This window comes from Nelumbo nucifera, chromosome 5, assembly GCF_055504915.1.
Source record: "Nelumbo nucifera cultivar China Antique chromosome 5, China Antique-T2T, whole genome shotgun sequence".
Lineage (NCBI taxonomy): Eukaryota > Viridiplantae > Streptophyta > Magnoliopsida > Proteales > Nelumbonaceae > Nelumbo > Nelumbo nucifera.
Genome location: NC_142653.1, coordinates 66,240,480 through 66,258,796, shown reverse-complemented (window position 1 = coordinate 66,258,796; position 18,317 = coordinate 66,240,480). Strand labels below are relative to the sequence as shown.

The 18,317-nt window shown below is 37.7% G+C and overlaps 1 pseudogene; it reads right to left on the bottom strand.

The window, feature by feature from the left end:
- Positions 1-1,249: 1,249 nt before the first annotated feature.
- On the bottom strand, positions 1,250-11,182 carry LOC104586502 (uncharacterized; annotated as a pseudogene).
- Positions 11,183-18,317: the final 7,135 nt, after the last annotated feature.

Here is an 18,317-nt window from a genome sequence, read left to right as displayed (position 1 = left end):
ACTATATTTTAAGGATATTTCACCTATCAAATGTATGGTTCAATTGCTTGGAAATTACACAAAACAAATTAATTTGCCTTCCTTAATATGTCTTGGTTTAAGGGAATTACACCACTATTCCCAAAGGCATGGCCTAATTGTCAAAGGATATACCAACTTTCTTCCATTTCAACAACCTCATCATCATCATTTCTCCTTGGTTGGTTAAAATGTGTCTCAATTTTTTCGAAGTACATCGAGTAAAATGTTAGCATTCATTTGCAACATATCCTTCTACAATACACTCCTTAAAAAATGCTCTATTACACGTACATTTTGTGTAATTGGGTACCTATGATTTTCAAAAAACTTCAAGTTAAATAATTTAGGATTGTGAGCTCCAGTAAACTCAAGGCCGGCTCAAAAAGATGGAGTTTCCACCCACTTTTTAGAAAAAATGGGACCTTACTTGTAGATTTGAAAAATTCGATTTAAGTCTTTGATAGTGACTCTGTTCTCCATGGAAAAGGTACACAACCGAGAGATTTGGGTCCCAAGGATTGGGAGAGGGAAGGTATTAGGCACCCCTCTCTCCAAGCTACTGTAGTAGCCTAATATGAGAGTTGTTCAGCCCCAATTTCTTTTGGAAAAACAATAAACGCAGTTGCTCGAATTTATGAAATCTGGAGAAATGTGCTCTTAGTGATAAGAACCCACTAGACGACCTGCTCTAGGAACTCTTGAATCAAGTTGTTATGCGCACCCAGAAGCTAGAAAGCAAGTTGTAGTTGATCAGATTAGAACATTAAGGAAACTAAGTCCTTAAAAAAATCCAATCTTGAAGATGCCACAAAGGTTGATCACTCCCTTGATAAGTCAAGATATTATATTCTACCAAGAACACAATAAGGCAAAGCTAAGCTTGCTGAAAATACCTCTATATTATTGTTGATCTCGTTTTACATAGTTGTAGCCTTTATATAGGCATGTAAAAATCATTATCTTATAAGGAAATAGCTAATCTAATGAGGATCCCTTTAATTTAGGAAAACAAATTTGCCTTGATATAGGAATCTTTCTAAAAGACTACAACTAATGACAACTAAGCATAGAAAAGTCAAAGTAAAACAAAACAAGACAAAAAACAAGCCCATCAATACATCTTAGCATGCGAATTGGGGCTTTTCTTATCATGTCCATGCGCCAAGCCCATCAATACATCTTAGCATGCGGATTGGGCCTTTTCTTATCATGTCCATGCGCCTTGTTCTTATGTCATGGATTCTAAGTTTTGTTCTTCAAGATCTAAGCCTTGTACATCGTCTTGCAGATAAAGATAGGTGATCATCCTTGGTGAAGCTTTGGAAACTTCTAGAACAGTCTTAGAATCTTCTAGAACTACCTCTTTGTCATGCATTTCCATGATTAAGCTGTGTAAAGCCTCTTTCATCCTCTTTGTCCTTGTCTTGGTCATTGGACCACTGATTCCTTGCAAAGGATCTTGAGAATATTTAGGAATATTAGCTTGAGCCATTTGGTCAGCACCTCTATCACCATTATTCCCTCCCTCCTTGAAAGGATTTGTCCTCGAATCACCTACATCAAACAAAGATAGATCAACAACATTAAAAGTTGCATTAACACTACCATAGTTGCTTGGCAAATCTAGCTTGTAGGCGTTATCATTAACTCTTTCCAAGACTTGAAAAGGTCCATCTCCTCTAGGCTACAATTTTGATTTCCTTTGTGTAGGAAACCTCTCCTTACGCATGTGCACCCAAACCCAATCTCTAGGTTCAAAAACAACCTTCAAATGCCCCTTATTAGCTTGCTTAGCATATTGCTCATTCTTCCTTTCAATGTTAGCCCGAACATTGGCATGTAAATCCTTCACAAAAACTGTCTTTTTCTTATCATCAAGATTAGCATGTTCATTAGTAGGCAACGGTAAAATATCCACAGGAGTTAAAGGATTAAAGTCATAAACAACTTCAAAAGGTGAAAAAGAAGTAGTAGAATGAACAGACCTGTTATATGCAAACTCAATATGTGGCAATTAGTTCTCCCACTGCCTTAAGTTCTTCTGGATGATAGCACACAACAAAGTAGTGAGTGTCCTATTAACTACTTCAGTTTGACCATCCATTTGAGGGTGAGCAACAGTAGAAAACAATAGTTTAGTTTCTAATTTATTCCATAAAGTGCGCCAAAAATGACTTAAGAACTTAACATCTCTATCACTAACAATTGTCTTAGGCAAACCATGCAAACGAACAACTTCTTTAAAGAACAAGTCAGCAATATGTGTTGCATCATTGGTTTTAGAACATGCAATGAAATGAGCCATTTTACTAAACCGATCAACAACAACAAATATGTTGTCCTTACCACTTTAAAACCTTGGTAACCCTAAAACAAAATCCATAGAAATATCAATCCAGGGTTGGTTAGGGCACTGGTAAAGGGGTATATAAGCCATGCGGTTTAACTTTAGATTTTGCCTATCTACACGTAATGCACTTATCACAAACAGATTGTACATCATGCTTCATATTAGGCCAATAAAAATGCTCACACAATATATCTAAAGTCTTTTGTACACCAAAGTGCCCCATCAAGCCGCCTCCATAAGTTTCTCTAACAAGTAACTCAAGAATAGAATAAATAGGCACACACAATTTATCTTTCTTAAACATAAATCCTTCATGCCTATAGAAATCATTAAATGCACACTGAAAACATGCTTTCCATACTTGGCCGAAATCAGAATCATTAGCATACAAGTCCTTAAGCAATTCAAAACCAAGTAACTTAGTTTGTAAAGATGTAAGTAATGTGTACCTCCTAGATAATGCATCAGCAATAACATTTTCCTTTCCATATTTGTACCTGATCACATAAAGAAATGTTTTTATGAACTCCAACCACTTAGCATGCATTTTATTAAGCTTACCTTGGGATTTCAAGAACTTTAAGCTCTCATGATCAGAATGAATGATGAATTCCCTTGGCCACAAGTAATGCTGTCATGTTTGAAGAGTCCTCACTAATGCATAAAGTTCATTGTCATAAGTAGGATAGTTCAAGGCTGCCCCACTTAGCTTTTCACTAAAATAAGCAATTGGTTTGGAATCTTGCATCAAAACAGTCCCTATTCCAATTCCAAATGCATCACATTCTACTTCAAAAGCTTTATCAAAGTTAGGCAAACACAACAAAGGTGCATTAGTTAGCTTATCTTTCGAAGTTTTGAAAGCTCGATCATGCACTTCATCCCACTTAAAAGCAACATTCTTTTTAACAAGTTCATTCAAAGGTGCAACAATAGAACTAAAATCCTTAACAAAACTTCGATAAAAACTTGCTAAACCATGAAAACTCCTTTCCTTGTTCGCATTCTTAGGTGTAGGTCAGTCCCTTATTGCCTTTACCTTCTCTTCATCAACACTAATACCTTGCGAACTAACAACAAATCCAAGAAACACAACAGATTCCATGCAAAACATGCACTTCTTAAGATTAGCATACAATTGGTGCTCTCTTAACACACTAAAAACAGCATGCAAGTGTTTCACATGTTCATCGAAATTTTCGGTATAAACTAAAATATCATCAAAGTAATTACCACAAGTTTCCCTATGAAAGCACGCAAGACATGATTCATTAACCTCATGAATGTACTAGGTGCATTAGTTAAACCAAAAGGCATTACTAACCACTCATACAATCCATATTTAATTTTAAATGTTGTCTTCCATTCATCTCCCTCTTTCATGCGAATTTGATAATAGCCATTCTTTAAATCAATTTTAAAAAACAAACAAGAGCCATGCAATTCATCAAGCATATCATCTAATCTAGGAATAGGATGTCTATAGTTAATTGTTATTTTGTTAATGGCTCGGCAGTCCACACACATACGCCATGTTCCATCTTTCTTTGGGACTAAGATGACAGGAACCGAACATGGGCTAAGACACTCCCTTACATAACCCTTTTGCACCAATTCATCCACTTGCCTTTGTATCTTCTTTGTTTCCTCGGGATTAGCTCTATAAGTAGGTCAATTTGGTATGGCAGAACCGGGTATGAAGTCTATTTGATGCTCAATACCTCTTAAGGGAGGTAATTCATGGGGAATCTCCTCGGAAAATAGGTCCTCAAACTCCTGCAATAAAGACACAACAACACTAGGCAAAGAGGGTTTAAGGTCATTAGTAGAAAAGTAAACATCCTAGTACATAAGTACAAGTAGTTGCTGTTTTTAAATCATGACACTCTTAACCTCATTTTTTCAGCAAATACGCTCATTCCCTTGCTTGTCTCTCCTTTTTGTACACTTTTCTCTCCAATTTTCCTCTCGGCCTCAGTCATTCCACTTGCACTTTTCCTCTTGGTCTCACTTTCTCTCTTTGCTTTCGCTTGTTCACTTTCTTTCCTTTTCTTTTCCTCTTGCTCACACTTTTGTTCTTCTCTCATTTTGCACTCTCTTGCTATCCTAATCTAATCTTCATAAGCTTGCAAAGGTTTGAGAGAGGTTAGTACAATAATTCGGTTATTCATTACAAAAGAATAATGGTTTTTATACCCATCATGTGAAACCTTCCTATCAAATTGCCACGGTCAGCCAAGCAATATATGACCAGCATGCATTGGTGCCATATCACATAGAACCTCATCCTCATACTTGTCAATTGAAAAGGAAACCAGAACTTGCTTGGTTACCCTCACTTCTCCACATTCATTCAGTCATTGCAATTTGTACGGTTTAGGATGCTTTATGGTATACAAATTCATCTTATCTACCAACAACGTACTAGCAACATTAGTACAACTTCCACTATCAATAATCATAGTACATACCTTATCCTTCACATGGCATCTTGTGTGAAAAATATGCTCACATTGCTCCTCATCACCATCATCCTTAGGCTGTATACTTAGGGCTCTCATTGTAACTAGCAAATCACCATGAACAGGTTCTGCAACTTCAACATCAGAACAATCCTCCAATGGTGGCATCTCATCCTCACTTGAGCTAGCACTTTCTATTTCTCCTTTCACTAACACAATCATAACTCTTTTGTTTGGGCATTAAGAAGCAATATGCCCGAATCCTTGGCACCTAAAACACTTAACATCACGTGACTTAGAAGAAGTTTTAGTGTTGGTTTTACTCTTATGAACAACAACTGAATCCTTTTGCTTTGCTTCCTCTTTTATTTTTGAGGTAGCTTTGTTGTCCTTCCAATTAGATTTCCATGAAGAAATAGATCTGAACCCTTTTGATTTGATTTGCTTCTCCACTTTAATGGCTTTGTGCAACAGCTCCTCCATCTCCACATAGTGTTGTAAATCCACCACATCAGCAATCTCCTTGTTCAAGCCACCAATAAATCTAGCCATTGTTGCTTCTCGGTCCTCCTCTATGTTTGCTCTAATCATGGCTATCTCCATCTCTTTGTAATAGTCATCTACACTCATGGAACCTTGAACCAGCCCTTGCAACTTTCTATGCAAATCTCTATAGTAATGGCTAGGTATAAATCTCTTGTGCATTACCAATTTCATCTCTTCCCATGACCGAATTGGCTTCTCTCCATTCCTATGCCTACTGATCATCAATTGATCCCACCGTATGCTTGCATAATCTATGAACTCCATGGCTGCTAGTTTTACTTTATTCTCCTCGGAGTAATCATGACAATCAAATACATGCTCAACCTTTCTTTCCCACTCCAAGTATAGTTCGAGATCGTTCTTTCCTTGAAATGTCAGAATCTTCATCTTTATGCTGCCCAAATTTCTATCTCTTTTGGAAACAACCTTCTTGCCTCATTTAAAACTTGATTCCTCCAAATCCGAATCATCTTCCTCTTCTTCCTCAAACACACGTCTTCTAGTGGACTTAGAAATAGATGGGGATTGCAAATCATCCAGCCTCGCATTCAACTTTCTAAATTGTTCACTAACAGCCCTTATGAATAAATTCATGTCAATTTCTTGTGGTTCTCCTTCAATACTCATGTTTATAACCTGCAAAAACTCGTTGGAAATAAAAGAAATTTTGTTCCTCCCACACTCCCTCACTTTTTTTTTTCACTCAAGCCAGCCCCCTTTATGTTCTTAACAGAATCAGGACCAAAAAATCTCAATGAGCAATCAGTTAGATGGTGGAAAATCTCAAAATCAGAACTTTAAAAACTTAGTTGAGGCAAACGGTAGAAATAAGGAAGAAAAAAACAATCAATTATAGGAGCCAAAAAAATAAGAAAACTTCAAAAAGAAGCAAAAAACATGCAAAAGAAATCACTAGAATACACAAAACGGCCTTGTGCAATTGAACCTGAATAGAATAAATATGGAGCATGAAACTAAATTAATGTAGACACAAGAATCCTTATTTGATAAGGATTAGTACTAAGTAAGACAACTGCTTAAGGAAAAGAAATCCCAACTCGAAAAGGATTATACAATTGGATTTTGAATTAGTTAACTAGTTAAACCCAAAAAAGGAAAGGAGAACTCGTGATGACTTATAGGAATATGATCTTGCAATTCAAGAAATCCCATTTATGCTGGGAAAATGATTAAAAATCAGATCTACAATCTGACTCTATTCAAAAACACACAAAACAGAATTGACTCTATTAAAAAACACAAAGAAATCGAATGGAATAATTCAAAGAAACTATGCAAGGACAACACAAGAAATGTGCAATGATCAAAGAAAACACCAAACAAGAATAAGCAAAGGATAAGTAACCTGTTTCTAGAACCAAGGCTCTGATACCAAATGATAAGAACCCACTAGACGACCTGCTCTAGGAACTCTTGAATCAAGTTGTCATGCGCACCCAGAAGTTAGAAAACAAGTTGTAGTTGATCAGATTAGAACATTAAGGAAACTAAGTCCTTAAAGAATCCAATCTTGAAAATGCCACAAAGGTTGATCGCTCCCTTGATAAGTCAAGATATTGTATTCTACCAAGAACACAATAAGGCAAAGCTAAGCTTGCTGAAAATACCTCTATATTATTGATGATCTCGTTTTACAAAGTTGTAGCCTTTATATAGGAATGTAAACGTCATTATCTTATAAGGAAACACCTAATCTATTGAGGATCCCTTTAATTTAGGAAAACAAATTTGCCTTGATATAAGAATCCTTCTAAAAGACTACAACTAATGACAACTAAGCATAAAAAAGTCAAAGTAAAACAAAACAAGACAAAAACAATCCCATCAATACATCTTAGCATACGAATTGGGCCTTTTCTTATAATGTCCATGCGCCAAGCCCATCAATACATCTTAGTATGCGGATTGGGCCTTTTCTTATCATGTCCTTGCGCCTTGGTCTTATGTCATGGATTCCAAGCTTTGTTTTTCAAGATCTAAGCCTTGTACATCGTCTTACACATAAAGATAGGTGATCATCCTTGGTGAAGCTTTGGAAACTTCTAGAACAGTCTTAGAATCTTCTAGAACTACCTCTTTGTCATGCATTTCCATGATTAAGCTGTGTAAAGCCTCTTTCATCCTCTTTATCCTTGCCCTAGTCATTGGACCACCGATTCCTTGCAAAGGATCTTGAGAATATTTTGGAATATTAGTTTGAGCCATTTGGCCAGCACCTCAATCTCCATTACTGAGCTTTTCTTGAGACCGATTTTGAGGTGATGTTATCGGGTCCTAGGTACTAATTTCCCTAAGACCCTCACCTCGCTGCCTCTATACTCAGTCTAGAAGAAATCGAAAACAATGCTTCTCCAAGGTCTCAGAACTTCAAGCAACTTAAAAAAAACTAAAAAAAAACTTACCATTTGTATGTACCTCGTCAAAAGTTTTCCAGTAGCTAGGGATGATATAAAATGAAGTTTAAATGGGTTCTTAAGCTAATGAGTGCTTTTGGTTATAACAACTTCCGCTTGAAAATGGAGGAAGTGAGTTTGGAATTTGAGTTTCAAAGTACCTCCAAATTTTGGGTGAACAAGAGGCAATATATGGGCTAGGAGAAAGCTCTTGTCTCTCTTCCCCGTCCACCTTTCTTGCTCTTTCTCTCTCTCCTTGTTTCTCTTTCTTTCTCTGGGGGCCTCCCTCAAATTTCCTCTCTTTCTGGTTTTTTCCTCTTCTCCCCCTTTTGAGCTTGAATTAGGTCAGCATTTATAGAGAAAGGGAGGGGGTCAGGTCTGAATTCGTTTAGCTATAGTGCATGGGATTCAACAGAGGTTTTTCACACAACTAGGTAAAGACTCTTCAAAGAAATAGATTCTTAGTTAAGTTTTCCTATTTGGTGAAACATTTTCTTTGATTTGGGGGTGATTTTCATGGGTTTTGTGTGTCTAATAGGAACTTGGGGTGTGTCTGTCATGGCAGTCTCGTATTTGGGGTTGTCAGTGGTAGAAAATGTAAATTTGATGAACTTTTAAATGCAATTTTGTCTTTTCTTGGTTTTAAATAGGGATATCTTGGGGTTTTTGGGCTTTTTAGGTCTATTAGGCTCTGTTTCATTGGTCCAAGTGTTCTAATCAGTTAAGAATGGGTCTGATATCAACCATCACCATTTTAAGGCTTCAGGTTGGGACGAATGATGTGGTAATTTAATCTAGTACGTTGAAATGGTATCTTTCTAGTTTAACGGTCAAATAGATGAATTAGGATGTGAAATTTGACATGCTAGGGTTTTTGGGTCTCTGAACACAGTGGTGATGCCTGATTGGTCAAACAGGGTCAGGATGATTAAGATCTATAGCTGACAAGTTTGGATCAACGAGATTTGCTAAAATATAACCTTTATTTGATAAAGGGTCAAATAGGGGAGTTTTGGGATGAAATTTGGTGGGTAGGTATTTTTGATCATCCTAAATCTGATGAAAGTGATGGGTCTTTGATCAGAGGTGTAGATTGACTAATTTAGTTCAGATCATGGTCTTAGCTTATGGTTTTCCAATCAACGATAGGGCCCAAAATGAAATCTTACTTTTTTAATGGTCAAATGGAGGTGTTTGGTCGTGAAATTTGATGTGCTAGGGTTTTTTGGGTCTTTGAACACAGTGATAAGGTCTGATCGGCCATGAAGTTGGGATGACATATGGTAAGCTCTAATTAATGAGATTTGCTAAAATAGAATCTTGGTTTGGTGAAGGGTTAAATGGTAGAATTTTGGGATGAAATTTAGCAGGTAGGCATGGATTAGGGTGATAAGTCAAGTGGATGGTTCTGATCTAAGAAAGATAAGGCTGAGCTTGGTAATCATTCAGGGCCATCGAAATGGGATATTGATGTTTTTGTGGTTGGTTGTCGTAGATTCATGTTGAGATTTGTTAGTTGATTGTTTCCTAGTGATCTTGGCTGACGGATATGTTGGATTTGATTTTGGAGGAGTTAGAATTTGAATATCGCATAGATTGGGGTTGTTAGAAAGGAAGTGATGTGTAATTAAGTTGTAATTTTCCAAGTCTAGGGATGATGTCTAATCAAGGTTCTTATTTGTCCTATAGATTGTGTCAAAGGAGGGTATTTCGGGTTATGGAAAGTTTCAAGTTGATCTGGTTGTGTTTCTCTGTTTTTGGGGTCTAAGATGAGGGTACAAAATGGTAGGGTGAAGGGATCGAACAAAAAATGGGTGCTAGAAATTTCATTTATAGGCAATATTTGGAGGAAATCTAAAGGAAACATCACCATGCCCCTTTAAAGATGGTTGAAGACATTCACCAATTAGAATTCTCTGAATGATTCAACGAGCATGTTAGTACAAATTAATATAATTCATAATTAATAATTTTTTAGAGTAAATCTTTTTGTAGGAGTAATATGACACTATTTTGTATGATCTTATAATAACATTCTTTATCTCATTTATTTAATAGGTTGCAGTACACCACACCAATGAAAAAATATCACAAAACCTTTTTTTAGTTATCTAAGGATCCATGACTAATGGTAAATGCATATTAAGGGTGTGCCATAAATACTATTGTTATCACACTTCAAAACATGAACAGAACAGAAGAACCTAAAATAGCAGTCTATATATAATTGTAGAACTTCAAGCTATTTAAGTACCAAGGACAAAAATCCTATCAAAGGGAAAGTTGGTTATTATGGAATTTAATAGATATCATTGAATTGGATTACTATGGAAGACCCAAAGTTACTTCATAGAGACCTAGAATCACTTTAAGATTTGGGAATTACTCATTAAATTCATAATTCAAGAGGTATCTTCATAATCAAGTAACATTGTTGGTTTCTTGCAACCTATTTGTTAGCTCCACTTAGTGAATCACGGGTGAACTTTAATATATTTAAAAATCAGTTTTTGCTATATCTCATCTATGCATTGAATCAATTTAAAAAATGGAAAATAGATAAATCAAATGGAAACCCCTAATAGGATATATAATAATACCTAGATTTGGCTTCAAATTCTACAAGGCAATCTACCTTCGCTGAACAAGTTGGAGAAAACACATTGTTTCAGTGTTTCGTTGCCCTATTAAACTGGTTAAACATAGTGATTAGCACTAAATAATAAGAAGAGAAGAAAAAGGAGGAGGATGAGGTGGAGGTAATGGTTCAATTGTAGAAACATATGCAAAAGGAAGAAGAAGAAGAAGAAGAAGAAGAAGTAGTAGTGATTGGCATTAAAGAATAAGAACACCTATTCTACATAAGCCTTCTCCGTGTCAATTTTGCATGCCATAATCCCCTCTTTTCCTATTTTCTTTTTCATAATATGAATCATCTCATGAGCAATATAAGACTATTATCAATGATTTGTCTATTGGGCATGAAACACTTTGGTAAGGGGAGATTATCCCTATTGAGGGCTCACAACAACCACCCACAGTATAAAAGAACAAGGCATTTGAAATAACAATTATGAGAAATCTAATATAAACAAAAATGATATTAAATTCCAGCACATTGTTGGGACATAAGCCACACCACCCAAAGTGCGAACCACTCCATCAACCATTTTGATTTTCATTGTCCCAACACTCATGATGTTACATGTAGATCCATCACCCAAGGAGACAACACTTGTCTTCCTTTCTTGGAATGTGTCAAAATATTCCTTCTTGGAGCAAATATGTATAGAACATCCAGAATCTAAAACCCACTCATTTGGAGAAAAATTGCACATACCTTCGGAGACTGTGAGAGCGTCTCCATCAACATCAGATGCAATTGCCATGCTTCCAAATTCATCCCCACTCCTTTTTCGTGCTAGGTAATCTCTCTTCATTTGGCCAAATTCCTTGCATCTAAAACACAGTATCTTACCCTTTTCCCTAGTGACGCGTCATTGTGACACTAGCAAGTGCACTAGCCGTTCAAGTAGTAAAGAGATGAGTAGAGTATCATTCCCACGAGGATTTAGGAAGCAACTACTAATACTAAATTGGTTAACTCTTATCTGATTAACAAAACATTACAACTTTATTCAAATTCAAAATCCTAAGCTACAATTTACCTAAGAAGCATTGGCTCAAATACCTTACATTCAAGATGAAAGAGTGACGAGTTGTCGAAGCCCTCAAAATTAGTACTAGTCCCACAATGAAATATTTATAGTAAAAGTGGTACTAGGTCGAATCCCACAGGGAGCTAACAGTAATCTCTCAGCCGAATGGATATTATTACTGAGTGGGAAAATTAAATACTGAAATTAAAAGAAGAAATAGCAAACTTAAACAAACAAAAGAAATCAGTCTTACCGAATTCTAGTTCAATGGTTTGGGTTAGTCAATTGGCCATCGATCATAGGTAGATCCTGGTAATCTTGCAATTCAAGCATTTAACCTTAGATTTATTAGGATAGCCATAATAAATCTTGTGTTTTCCTAATTTAGCTGATCAAACCCAGCATTCAATCAACACTTATCACTACTCAACTGGGTACGATAGCACTCCATATTAACCAGTGATAGCATTAAGATTTGTGAAAACAGTTAAACCAAAATAACAATAATTGAGATAGTTGCAATTATCGAATCTTGTTCCATCGATTACTTTTAGGTTAAACCATGTCAATACATTGGTCAAAGGCTGTCACGAACAATTGATCCAAAAAGATATTAACCTAATTGCTACTTGTACTACTATTCGTGACAATTACGGATCACCGAACCATGGATAGCAGTAGGAAAATCAACATTAATTAATTTGTCAGACTAATTAACATTAACATCCAATGAAAATATGTACAGGAACCAATGAATACTTGAATTAAAAAGCAAGATCTTAAATTAAATACACAACCTCACAATGGCACAATCGAACCTCCCCCCTTGAACCAAAAAAGAAAAGCTTAGCTGCTCATGATCTTCGAACTCTCCATGCTCTGCTTCTCAGTGGCCGAACTGCTCTCTTGGTAGCTTGAGTTGCTTGATGATCTCTTGGATCCTTGGATTGAGTAATGCTAGAGCTGGTCCGCCCCCCTCTTTATATAGTAGAAGGAGAGGGCTGTTTTCCAACTCCTTTTAGGAGATTAACTTCAAATTAGAAAGTCCTAATCTGTTTTGAACTAATCCTATCCTATCTCTTATCTAGTGATCTAATCCAATCTTCTTATCATTATAGGATTACATTCAAGAATTTAAATCTAATAAGACTCTCATTCTGGAGGTTACATTCGAAATTGGGGCTCTTGGCTCTTGAATTTGAGTTGGGCTGCTTTAAGAACTTAGGATGCTACAAGGCTCTTCTGCGAGTTGGGCTTCAATTGTGAAATGGGCCTAGCTGCGAACTTGCTCCAACTTCAGGCCCAGTTTCGTATTCGATGCAGACCGAATCTGTCAAAACCCAAACATAAAAGTTGTGATCCTTTCTTTTATATTTCTGATGCCTCTTGAATTGTCAAATTCTGAGTCCGGAATTAAGAGTTATGCCCAGATTACTGACTGTTTCCGAAACTGTGCAAAATCACTCGATTTGCCCTGGTTTCTTCCAATTGCCTTTTTGCTTGCACTGAATCGAAATTCCAGAGTAATGAGTCCAATTAAGTGCTAAAGTGATGTAAAAAGATGAATATTAGGGGACAAAAATAGGGTTCTTTTTAGTCTCATCAAATCCTCCCACACTTAAACTTTGCTCGTCCTCGGGCAAGGCAAAACTCAAGCAAAACAAAAGAACTAATTCCCTACTGATTTTTTATCTCTCTTTTTCTCAACATAAAGCCTGATCCATTACATGCTTCAGTCCAGACTTGGTAATCTTTCCCTTCCATCTCTTTCTCCCCTTTTTCTCATCCAAGAGTGATCGCAAATCACTATTCCTCATGGTCCCAAGTTAATCGACAGTCAAGGAAACATGCCTTTCACCGACTGAACCTTCTTGAACTGAACAAGTACCCATTGCTTTAACAAACCAATTCAGCCAGATTCAATTATCTTTCTTTGTTTCTTAGGTCAAAACAAGGTGTGTTATTGCCATAATCTTGCTATGTATCACATCTCCACCACTTAGTATGAATTCCAAGGGTCTGAAGGTGAGAATGGGGTTGGGGTTCTAGGGTGAGTGCATTTTATGATCCATCTCACCCTTGCTTTCGTTTCTAGATGTGATTGCATTTTATGCTCAATCTCACATTAGTTATGATTTTTTTTATGCACAAGAATGAATCACAAGGTATCACCATCTGATCCATGAACTCTTTGATCGTGGTCTCAATATGCCTAACACATCAAGTTCTAGAATAATCAAACCATGTTTGATAGATATTTATGTAAAAATCAATCAAACCCTTATGCATCTTGCCTATTTGTCGATTAAAATAATGAGGTACCATATGCAGCCAAGACAAATTCAGTTAGTCATGCTTGCATCCTATCCTATCTATTCAGCCTAGGCACATGATTCCTAATAAGTTGAGATCGTTCAAGGATAAGCTTTTAGGGAGCAGAAATTTCAAAAGGTAAGGTCAAGAAGTGATGATCGAAGCATGCTAGGGTTATCCCAAATTTCATCAGGTATCCCTAATCAAATCCAAATCCCCCCACACTTAAGTTATACATTGTCCCCAATGTATGTGGTTATGCATAAAGTAGAAGGATTTCAGGTACTTCCTTGTTTGTCTTGTTGGGTTCCTGCTAAACACAAAAATCAAAGCCAAACAAAATAACAAAATTAACTAAACACAATGGGTTGCCTCCCACAAGCACAATTGTTTAACGTCGTTATGCTCGACGTTCTCCTTTGCTTCTTTAACCCAATGAATAACGAGGAATGTCCAACTACATGTCTACCATAGAGGAGACATTGCATCCTCGTGGAACAACTTCAATCGATGCCCATTCACCTTGAAGACCTTTCCTGTGTTGAGACTTTTGATCTCTACTGCACCATAAGGAAACACATCAGTCACAATAAATGGACCCATCAACCTAGAACGCAACTTACCTGGCATGAGTTGGAGTCAAGAATTGTACAATAAGACCTTTTGTCCAATTTTAAATTGTTTTCTTAAGAGTAAATTATCATGGAACAATTTGGTATTCTCTTTCTAGATTCTTGAATTTTCATATGCCTCTAACCTCAACTCTTCCAGTTCTTGCAATTGGAGGTTCCTTTCCTTCCCGGCTTCTTCAATATTCATATTGCATCACTTGATTGCCCAATAGGCCCTATATTCAATTTCGACCAACAAGTGGCAAGATTTGCCAAAAATTAACCTGTAAGGGGACATCCCTATTGGGATTTTGTAAGCTGTTCGATATGCCCAGAGAGCATCATCTAGACGTAGGCTCCAATCCTTCCTTCCTAGATTCACCGTCTTTTCCAAGATGGATTTTACCTCTCTATTGGAAATTTCAGCTTGCCCATTAGTTTGGGGGCTATAGGCAGTGGCGATTCGGTGATGCACCCCATACCTTCTCAACAAGGCTTCGACGGCTCTATTGTAGAAGTGAGTCCCTTGATCGCTTATGATGGCTTGAAGAATGCCAAATGGCTGAAGATGTTAGATTTGATAAACCCTCTCATGTGAAACAACTGCTCATCAGGAAACAATTCATAGATGGGCGAGGAGTCCTCATCTTTCACCAACCTACTTAGGTGATCCGCCACTGAGTTTTCAGCTCCCTTTCGATCCTTGATCTCTAAATCAAACTCTTGGAGCAAGAGTATCCACCTTATCAGCCTCGCTTTTGACTCCTTCTTAGCTAGTAGGTATTTCAAAGCTGCATGGTCAGAAAGTACAGGTACTTTAGAGCCAAGAAAATATGATCTAAAATTGTCTAAAGCAAACACAATAGCTAGTAGCTCCTTTTCAGTAGTTGTATAGTTGCTATGTGCAGCATTCAACATTTTGGAAGCATAGTAGATGACGTGCCTCTTCCCATCAATTCATTGACCTAGAACAGCCCCTACCGCATAGTTGCTTGCATCAGTCATGATCTCAAAGGGCAAGTTCCAATCAGGTGGTTGAATAATGGGTGCAATTGTTAATAAATTCTTAAGCTTGTCAAATGCTTCCTTGCACTCATCACCAAAATTGAAAGGCACATCCTTTTGCGGCAAATTGGACAATGGTAGGCAATTTTTGAAAAATCCTTGATGAACCTGCGATAAAAACCTGCATGTCCAAGAAAGGGACAAACCTCCCTAACATTTGTAGGGTAAGGTAAGCTCACAATCATATCAATTTTGGGCTTGTCAACCTCTATTCCTCTAGCTGAAATGACATGTCCCAACACAATGCCTTCCTTTACCATAAAGTGGCATTTTTCATAGTTTAAGACAAGATTTGTTTCCACACATCAATTCAGAATTTTACTTAAACTATTTAGGCAGTCATCAAATGAATCCATGAACAGTAAAATCATCCATGAACACTTTAATGCATTTTTCAATAAAATTAGAAAATATACTCATCATGCATCTTTGAAAAGTGCCCGGAGCGTTACACAAACCAAAGGGCATTCATCTGTAAGCAAAGGTGTCGAATGGGCAAGTGAAGGTTGTTTTCTCTTAGTCATCCTGCACAATAACAATCTGATAATATCCTGAGAACCTATCGAGAAAACAAAAGAAGGCCTTACCTTTTAATCGCTCTAGCATCTGATCGATGAAGGGCAATGGAAAATGGTCCTTTCGAGTGACCAAGTTAAGTTTTCAGAAATCTATTACCATTCGCCAGCCACTTTGTACCCATTTACTGTCCGAAATTGGATAAATTATCCCTTCATCTAACAGTTTAAGTACTTCTTTCATTACTACCTCTTTCATTACTGGGTTGAGTTTTCTTTGTGGTTCTCTAACAGGATTGGCGCCATCTTCCAAAGGATCCTATGCATGCAAATCGAGGGGCTGACGCCCTTTATGTCAGCTAAGGTCCAACCAATCGCCGCTTTATGGTCCTTTAGGACTTTGATGAGCCTCTCCTCTTGCTCCTCAGTCAACCCTTTTGCAATGATCACGTGCAGTGTCTCTTTTTTGCCCAAGTATGCATATTTAAGATGATCAGGTAGGGTCTTCAGTTCCAACTCCGGAGCCTACAAAATAGAAGGCAGCAATTTTGTGTGAGAAACTGTCGATGGAATATCAGAATTACTTGCTTCTTGTTTCGGCATCAGTTCCGGAGTATCATAGGATGCATCGAACTCCTCTTCCTTATCCGATTGTGCCTTGTATTCCAGTTCATCATCCATGTCCTCCTCTCTAAAGACTTTCTGCACAATCGAATCAGTGGTATCAATAGAGCAGATCGAATGACATTCACTAGGATATTTCATTGCTTCAAAAATATTATTTTATAATCTCTCCGTCGAATTCGACGGAGAGGGTATCCTCGTCCACATCTATTTTGGGTCTTGGCCATTTTCATGAATGGCCTGCCTAATAGAAGTGGGGCTGAACTTGTGACTGTGTCCTCCTCCATCTTCAGGATGTAGAAATCAGCTGGAAAAATTAAATTGTTAATCTGCACCAATACATCCTCAACAATCCCTTCTGGGTAGGCATTAGAACGGTTAGCTAATTGAATAACAACTCTAGTCTCTTTCAAAGGACCTAATCTTAAGGCACAGTAAATCGAGTATGGCATGACATTGATAGATGCACCTAAGTCTAACATAGCACGCTTGATTCGTTTATTGCCAATCACACAAGGTAGGGTGAACATACCTGGATCAGCACGTTTTTCTGGCAAGGTCCTCTTGATAACGGCTGAAATGTTCTCCCCAACTCTTACCTTCTCATTGATTTGCAGCCTCCTCTTGTTAGTGCATAATTCTTTCAAAATTTTTGCATATTTTGGGATTTGTTTTATTGCATCTAACAAAGGGATGTTGATCTCCACCTTCCTGAAGGTTTCTAGCACTTCTTGTTCATATTCCTCTTTCTTGGACTTTTTCCAACCTGCTAGGAAAAGGTGGTACAACTGCATTAGTAACTTTAGGGAGAGGGGGGTCGGATATTACCTCAATGGGGCTGTCATTTAACCCTTGTCTTTCCTCTTCCCTGGCTGCCTTCGATGGTGAGCTTGGTTGGGGCTGCAACTCCTTTCCACTTCTCAACACTACTGCACTAGCATTCTCGTTTGGGTTAACTACCGTTTGTGATGGTAATTTCCCGGAGCTCTGCGCCTCCAACTTGCTAATGGAAGTGGCAAGTTGGCTGATTTGGTTCCCCAAATTTTGAATGTTGGCTCTTGTTTCCTGTTGAAATTGCTGAGTATTAGTAGCTAGAGCCTTAACTATATCATCTAATGACATACCTGAATTTGGGGGTTGGCCTTGCGTTGTGATAGGTGCTGAAAAATGGGGCTGTCGGCTGAAAAATTGGGGCTGGTATTTCTGCTGTCCTTGGTTCTCGTAGCTTAGATTTGGATGATCTCTCCACCCCGGATTGTAGTAATTAGAGTAGGGATCGTATTTTCATTGGGGCTGGCCCGGGAACCCTCCTACGGCACTTACTTGCTGCATCGATCCATCCTATAGTGATGGACACATATTCGTAGGATGACCAGGGATCAAACAGATACCACATACCCTGGCTGGTTGCAATTGTCCTGCAGCGAGTTGCCTAACCAAAGTAGTTAAATCTGAAATCCGATTTTCCAAATTAGTATGGCTTACCTCATTTACATGTCTAATGGTACCATCTGTCCTTGCACCGAACTGCTATGAATTTTCGGCCATGTTGAATTAATTCGCTGGCCGCTTCGGGTGTTTTGTTTACTAAAGCTCCTCCACTGGATGCATCTACCATACTTCTATCCATGGGCTGGAGCCCTTCATAGAAGTATTGGATTAACAGTTGTTCGGGTATTTGGTGGTGTGGACAGCTAGCAACAAGTTGTTTAAACCTTTCCAAATATTCATATAGCG